We start from the raw sequence: 8995 nt of genomic DNA on the forward strand, positions 1-8995 counted from the left end.
TTTTACTCATAGGGAATATTTCAAGAGAATCCACAGGAACATAACATTCAACCTCCTTTGGTAAGCATGGAGGACAATCAAATAATGTAAGAGATAAAGAGTTACTCTCATTAGAAGGTTGGCATGGGTAGCTAATCCATTCTTCCTCCTTATGTTCATCACTCTCCTCCTCTCTTTCATCCAATGAGCTTTCAGGTTCATCAATCTCCTCCTCTTTTTCATCCAATGAGCTTTCAGGTTCATCAATTTCTTCTTCCACGGGTTCCTACAAATTGTGAGTGCATTCTTGTGCATTAATGAGGCTCTCTTTATAATCAATGATATAAGGATTATCGCTGTAACTTTCTATGCAAAAATTAAGGATAGAAGAGACATAATCTTTAAGGTCCTTACAAATAGCACAAGTTTCATAATTTTTAGACATGAAGGATTCTATCTCAGAGGCTCCCATAAACAAAACAAATTGTTCTACTTCTTCGAACCCAAAATGAATATAGCTATTCCAATTATAGTTCTTAATTAAAACTTCCTCACTAAAGCCACATTGAAATTTAAGATGTTTAGTATCCTGTTGAGAGCAACAGTTTATATCATGGTGTTTAAGCAAGATTTTAGCAATTGTATTCAATTTTTCTATCACATCACTCATGACTTTACCCGCTCTTGATTCTCTATAATTATTATATATTTCAATAAGCTCCAAATAGGTTGTGGGTTCTCCCATAACAACAGTTTTTAATTTTTAGGTTTTTCAAATTTTTATGGATTTTTGGCTATATAAGAAAAGTAAAACAAGACAAAAAGAAACTAGACAAAAGTAAACTAAGCAAAATAATACTAGACAGAAATAAACTAAGCACAAATAAACTAAACAAAAGTAAACTAAGCAAAACAAAATAAAACAAAACAGAGAGAGATGTAGAGTGTACTCCCCAGGTGAACTTATGAGTAGAGCTATGCCTCCCCGGCAACGGCGCCAGAAAATAGTCTTGATAACTGATACGTCTCCAACGTATCTATAATTTCTTATGTTCCATGCTACTTTTATGATGATACTCACATGTTTTATACACATTATATGTCATTATTATGCATTTTCCGGCACTAACCTATTAACGAGATGCCGAAGAGCCAGCTTGTTGTTTTCTAGCTGTTTTTGGTTTCAGAAATCCTAGTAAGGAAATATTCTCGGAATTGGACGAAATCAACGCCCAGGGTCCTATTTTTGCACGAAGCTTCCAGAAGACCGAGGGGGAAAGGAAGTGGGGCCACGAGGTGGCGACATGCCAGGGCAGCGCGGCCCAGGCCCTGGCCGCGCCGGCCTGTGGTGTGGGCCCCTCGTGACGCCCTTTGACCTACCCTTCCGCCTACAAATAGTCTTCGTCGAGAAACCCCCAGTACCGAGAGCCACGATACGAGAAAACATACTGAGACGCCGCCGCCGCCAATCCCATCTCGGGGATTCTGGAGATCACCTCCGCACCCTGCCGGAGAGGGGAATCATCTCCCGGAGGACTCTACACCGCCATGGTCGCCTCCGGATTGATGTGTGAGTAGTTCACCCCCGGACTATGGGTCCATAGTAGTAGCTAGATGGTTGTCTTCTCCCCATTGTGCTATCATTGTCCGATCTTGTGAGCTGCCTATCATGATCAAGATCATCTATCTGTAATGCTACATGTGTGTTTGTTGGGATCCGATGAATAGAGAATACTATGTTATGTTGATTATCAATCTATTACCTATGTGTTGTTTATGATCTTGCATGCTCTCCGTTGTTAGTAGAGGCTCGGCCAAGTTTTTGCTAGTAACTCCAAGAGGGAGTATTTATGCTCGATAGTGGGTTCATGCCTCCATTAAATCTGGGACAAGTGACGTAAAGTTCTAAGGTTGTGGATGTGTTGTTGCCACTAGGGATAAAACATTGATGCTATGTTCGAGGATGTAGTTATTGATTACATTACGCACCATACTTAATGCAATTGTCTCTGTTGCTTGCAACTTAATACCGGAAGGGGTTCGGATGATAACCCGAAAGTGGACTTTTTAGGCATAGATGCATGCTGGATAGCGGTCTATGTACTTTGTCTTAATTCCCAATTAAATCTCACAATACTCATCATGTCATGTATGTGCATTGTCATGCCCTCTCTATTTGTCAATTGCCCAACTGTAATTTGTTTACCCAATATGCTATTTCTTATGGGAGAGACACCTCTAGTGAACTGTGGACCCCGGTCCATTCTTTTACATTGAATACAATCTACTGCAATACTGTTTCTACTGTTTTCTGCAAACAATCATCATCCACACTATACATTTAATCCTTTGTTACAAGCAAGCCGGTGAGATTGACAACCTCACTCGTTTCGTTGGGGCAAAGTACTTTGGTTGTGTTGTGCAGGTTCCACGTTGGCGCCGGAATCCCCGGTGTTGCGCCGCACTACATCTCGCCGCCATCAACCTTCAACGTGCTTCTTGGCTCCTACTGGTTCGATAAACCTTGGTTTCATACTGAGGGAAACTTACTGCTGTACGCATCACACCTTCCACTTGGGGTTCCCAACGGACGCGTGTTGTACGCGTATCAAGCTAAATTTCTGGCGCCGTTGCCGGGGAACTGAAGAAAAGTTACACCACAAAGATTTCTAACTCCCACGTCAACTACACGCCGGCCAAGTAAATTTCACGGCGCCGTTGCCGGGGAGATCAAGACACGCTGCAAGGGGAGTCTTCACAATCCAATCTCTTTACTTTGTTTTTGTCTTGCTTTATTTTATTTACTACTTTGTTTGCTGCATTATATCAAAATACAAAAAAATTAGTTGCTAGTTTTACTTTATTTACTGTCTTGCACTCTATATCAAAAACACAAAAGAAATTAGTTACTTGCATTTACCTTATCTAGTTTACTTTATTTACTGTGGCTAAAATGAGTAATCCTGAAGTTGAAGTTCGTTCGTTTAAACAACAAGGGGGGAATGTTTAAAAGATGCTTGGTATAGAATTAGTGATGCGCATAATAGGTGCACTAAGAAACACTCCACTATTATCCTACTCAGGAATTTTTATGTTGGTATCTCTAGTTGGAATAGGTATGTTCTTGATTGTCTCGCGGGAGGTAATTTCCCAGGTACTCCTGCTTTAGAAGCTAGTTGCATCATTGAGAGTCTATTTGGAAAACCACCTGTTAATGAAGTGAAAACTGAAATCTCTCTTGAAGATATTATGAAAAAGATAGAGACCATAGAGCAAAACCTTCCGAGTATTGAAACTAAATTGGGAATACTATTCAGTAGCACTAATAAACTTGATGAATCTCTAGGAGGAATTAATGAGAGAATTTCTATCTTAGAAACTTGTGCTACTCATGATAATCAAACCCATAGGATAAATAAACTTGAAGAAGCTATGGGAATTTTGGGTTCAACTTTTTCTTCTTTTAATTATAGGGAGAAAGCTTATGTGGGTAAGGAGCAAAAGTTCATGTATGTCTCTAAGGTGCCTAAACCAAAAAACTATTATAGGCCTAAAATTGACAAAGCTCTTAATACCACTATAGATAATGGAGCATCTAAGGTACCTGTTGATGTTGATGTTTCATCTCTTGATAATACTTGATACACACTTTCTGCGCCTAGCTGAAAGGCGTTAAAGAAAAGCGCTTATGGGAGACAACCCATGTTTTTACTACAGTAATTTTGTTTTATATTTGTGTCTTGGAAGTTGTTTACTACTGTAGCAACCTCTCCTTATCTTAGTTTTGTGATTTGTTGTGCCAAGTGAAGCCTCTAATCGAAGGTTGATACTAGATTTGGATTTCTGCGCAGAAACAGATTTCTATCTGTCACGAATCTAGGCTGTTTTCTCTGTAGGTAACTCAAACAAATATGCCAATTTACGTGCGTGTTCCTCAGATATGTACGCAACTTTCATTAGTTTTAAGTTTTCTCATCTGAGCAAGTCTGGTGCCTGTTAAAAATTCGTCTTTACGAACTGTTCTGTTTTGACAGATTATGCCTTTTATTTTGCATTGCCTGTTTTGTCATGCTTGATGGATTTCTTTGTTCCATTGACTTTCAGTAGTTTTGTGCAATGTCCAGAAGTATAAAGAATGATTGTGTCACCTCTGAATATGTGAATTTTAGTTGTGCACTAACCCTCTAATGAGTTGCTTTGAGTTTGGTGTGGAGGAAGTTTTCAATGATCAAGAGAGGAGGATGATATACACTATGATCAAGGAGAGTGAAAGCTCTAAGCTTGGGGATGCCCCGGTGGTTCACCCCTGCATATATCAAGAAGACTCAAGCGTCTAAGCTTGGGGATGCCCAAGGCATCCCCTTCTTCATCGACAACATTATCGAGTTCCTCTAGTGAAACTATATTTTTATTCCGTCACATCTTATGTACTTTGCTTGGAGCGTCTTGTTTGTTTTTGTTTTTGTTTTGTTTGAATAAAATGGATCCTAGCATTCATTGTATGGGAGAGAGACACGCTCCGCTGTTGCATATGGACAAATATGTCCTTAGGCTTTACTCATAGTATTCATGGCGAAAGTTTCTTCTTCGCTAAATTGTTATATGGTTGGAATTGGAAAATGATATATGTGGTAATTGGTATAACATCTTGAATAATGTGATACTTGGCAATTTTTGTGCTCATGTTTAAGCTCTTGCATCATATACTTTGCACCTATTAATGAAGAAATACATAGAGCATGCTAAAATCTGATTTGCATGTTTGGTTTCTCTAAGGTCTAGATAATTTCTAGTATTGAGTTTGAACAACAAGGAAGACGGTATAGAGTCTTATAATGTTTACAATATGTCTTTTATGTGAATTTTGCTGTACCGCTTCATCCTTGTGTTTGTTTCAAATAACCTTGCTAGCCTAAACCTTGTGTCGAGAGGGAATACTTCTCATGCATCCAAAATCCTTGAGCCAACCACTATGCCATTTGTGTCCACCATACCTACCTACCACATGGTATTTCTCCGCCATTCCAGAGTAAATTGCTTGAGTGCTACCTTTAAAATTTCTATTCTTTACCTTTACAATATATAGCTCATGGGACAAATAGCTTAAAAACTATTGTGGTATTGAATATGTACTTATGCACTTTATCTCTTATTAAGTTGCTTGTTGTGCGATAACCATGTTTCTGGGGACGCCATCAACTGTTTCTTTGTTGAATATCATGTGAGTTGCTATGCATGTCCGTCTTGTCTGAAGTAAGAGAGATCTACCACCTTATGGTTAGAGCATGCATATTGTTAGAGAAGAACATTGGGCCGCTAACTAAAGCCATGAATCATGGTGGAAGTTTCAGTTTTGGACATATATCCTCAATCTCATATGAGAACACTAATTGTTGCTACATGCTTATGCATTAAAGAGGAGTCCATTATCTCGTTGTCCATGTTGTCCCGGTATGAATGTCTAAGTTGAGAATAATCAAAAGCGAGAAATCCAAAATGCGAGCTTTCTCCTTAGACCTTTGTACAGGCGGCATGGAGGTACCCCATTGTGACACTTGGTTAAAACATGTGTACTGTGATGATCCGGTAGTCCAAGCTAATTAGGACAAGGTGCGGGCACTATTAGTATACTATGCATGAGGCTTGCAACTTGTAAGATATAATTTACATAACTCATATGCTTTATTACTACCGTTGACAAAATTGTTTCTTGTTTTCAAAATAAAAGCTCTAGCACAAATATAGCAATCGATGCTTTCCTCTTTGAAGGACCATTCTTTTACTTTTATGTTGAGTCAGTTCACCTATTTCTCTCTACCTCAAGAAGCAAACACTTGTGTGAACTGTGCATTGATTCCTACATACTTGCATATTGCACTTGTTATATTACTCTATGTCGACAATATCCATGAGATATACATGTTACAAGTTGAAAGCAACCGCCGAAACTTAATCTTCCTTTGTGTTGTTTCAATGCTTTCTACTTTGAATTATTGCTTTATGAGTTAACTCTTATGCAAGACTTATTGATGCTTGTCTTTAAGTACTATTCATGAAAAGTCTTTGCTTTATGATTCGATTGTTTACTCATGTCATTTACCATTGTTTTGATCGCTGCATTCATTACATGTGCTTACAATAGTATGATCAAGATTATGTTGGTAGCATTGTCACTTAAGAAATTATCTTTGTTATCGTTTACCTACTCGGGACGAGTAGGAACTAAGCTTGGGGATGCTTGTTACGTCTCCAACGTATCTATAATTTCTTATGTTCCATGCTACTTTTATGATGATACTCACATGTTTTATACACATTATATGTCATTATTATGCATTTTCCAGCACTAACCTATTAACGAGATGCCGAAGAGCCGATTCTTTGTTTTTACGCTGTTTTTGGTTTCGGAAATCCTAGTAAGGAAATATTCTCGGAATTGGACGAAATCAACGCCCAGGGTCCTATTTTTGCACGAAGCTTCCAGAAGACCGAGGGGGAAAGGAAGTGGCGCCACGAGGTGGCGACACGCCAGGGCGGCGCGGCCCAGGCCCTGGCCGCGCCGGCCTGTGGTGTGGGCCCCTCGTGACGCCCTTTGACCTACCCTTCCGCCTACAAATAGCCTTCGTCGAGAAACCCCCAGTACCGAGAGCCACGATACGAGAAAACATACTGAGACGCCGCCGCCGCCAATCCCATCTCGGGGGATTCAGGAGATCACCTCCGGCACCCTGCCGGAGAGGGGAATCATCTCCCGGAGGACTCTACACCGCCATGGTCGCCTCCGGATTGATGTGTGAGTAGTTCACCCCTGGACTATGGGTCCATAGCAGTAGCTAGATGGTTGTCTTCTCCCCATTGTGCTATCATTGTCCGATCTTGTGAGCTGCCTATCATGATCAAGATCATCTATCTGTAATGCTACATGTGTGTTTGTTGGGATCCGATGAATAGAGAATACTATGTTATGTTGATTATCAATCTATTACCTATGTGTTGTTTATGATCTTGCATGCTCTCCGTTGTTAGTAGAGGCTCTGGCCAAGTTTTTGCTAGTAACTCCAAGAGGGAGTATTTATGCTCGATAGTGGGTTCATGCCTCCATTAAATCCGGGACGAGTGACAGAAAGTTCTAAGGTTGTGGATGTGTTGTTGCCACTAGGGATAAAACATTGATGCTATGTTCGAGGATGTAGTTATTGATTACATTACGCACCATACTTAATGCAACTGTCTGTTGCTTGCAACTTAATACCGGAAGGGGTTCGGATGATAACCTGAAAGTGGACTTTTTAGGCATAGATGCATGCTGGATAGCGGTCTATGTACTTTGTCGTAATGCCCAATTAAATCTCACAATACTCATCATGTCATGTATGTGCATTGTCATGCCCTCTCTATTTGTCAATTGCCCAACTGTAATTTGTTTACCCAATATGCTATTTCTTATGGGAGAGACACCTCTAGTGAACTCGTGGACCCCGGTCCATTCTTTTACATTGAATACAATCTATCGCAATATCTGTTTCTACTGTTTTCCGCAAACAATCATCATCCACACTATACATTTAATCCTTTGTTACAGCAAGTCGGTGAGATTGACAACCTCACTCTGTTTCGTTGGGGCAAAGTACTTTGGTTGTGTTGTGCAGGTTCCACGTTGGCGCCGGAATCCCTGGTGTTGCGCCGCACTACATCTCGCCGCCATCAACCTTCAACGTGCTTCTTGGCTCCTACTGGTTCGATAAACCTTGGTTTCATACTGAGGGAAACTTACTGCTGTACGCATCACACCTTCCACTTGGGGTTCCCAACGGACGCGTGTTGTACGCGTATCAATAACCCACAAGTATAGGGGATCGCAACAGTCTTCGAGGGAAGTAAAACCCAAATTTATTGATTCGACACAAGGGGAGGTAAAGAATACTTATAAGCCTTAACAACTGAGTTGTCAATTCAGCTGCACCTAGAAAAGCACTAGTAACGGGGTGATGTGAAAGTAGCGATAATATGAGAGCAATAGTAACGAGTAACACGGCAACGATGAGCAGTGAACACGGAGGCAATGGAACCGGAAAATAGTTGATACTACTTCCAATGACATATAGAACAAGTATATGATGATGAAAGATGGACCGGGGTTCCCAGCTATCTACACTAGTGGTAACTCTCCAATAACAAGTGACAAGTGTAGGAGAACAAATTACAGCAATGGTATGACCGGTTAAGTTAAATTTTTCCATTGTTCTTTCCTAGCTTCCCCTCTGACAGTTCGTGTGCTTATCCCCTATCAAGTTTATCTTGCTTAGTTATGAAGCCAAGTTGTGGACAAAGAAGAGTCAAGATCTAGGGAAGTGAAGTACACTAAACCGAAAGAAAAACGTTCAATACAACCGATAATCTGAAAAATAGATATGTTCAGTGTGCAATTTAAACAAGACAAGTCCCCCAGATTCATTCGAGGTCTCGGCTATCTTTTATTCATATATGGAGGTACAAAAGGAACTTCTTACAAAAGACAACTTCAAAGAGGCAGAAAGGACGAATAAGGCTACGCCCATGGCTGCTTGGTTTGCCTCTGACTATCCAGCTTTTTTCCTCTTCCATTCCCGCAAGATCGAGCAGGGTAACAGGCATCACAGTGAGAGCCTTGTTTGCAATGAAAGCGTCCTCCCACGCAGGGAAGTTTATGCCGCCTGTTGCGCCACTGAGCAGAGCACCAGTGTCCCTTCTTTGGAACACTTTGGATTGACCTTCCATACAGGATAGTCGGGAGGTTCCTCACTGGGTAAATGGCTGTTCTTGCCAGGCTAGCTTCTTGTTTTTCATAAGTCTACATCATTTTCTTCGCCTTCTTTTACCTCTCTCGGTATAGAGCCAGCATCTCCTTGTGAGTCAGTGGAGAATGTCTACAGGCGGACCGCTCGGCTCCATAAACCATGAAGAATGAGCATCCCAGACCGGTTCGTGGAAGCTGTTCTTAGACTCAGAGGCACCGAAGGGCAGCTCATCATCCAAA

This window comes from Lolium rigidum, chromosome 7 (assembly GCF_022539505.1).
Source record: "Lolium rigidum isolate FL_2022 chromosome 7, APGP_CSIRO_Lrig_0.1, whole genome shotgun sequence".
NCBI lineage: Eukaryota > Viridiplantae > Streptophyta > Magnoliopsida > Poales > Poaceae > Lolium > Lolium rigidum.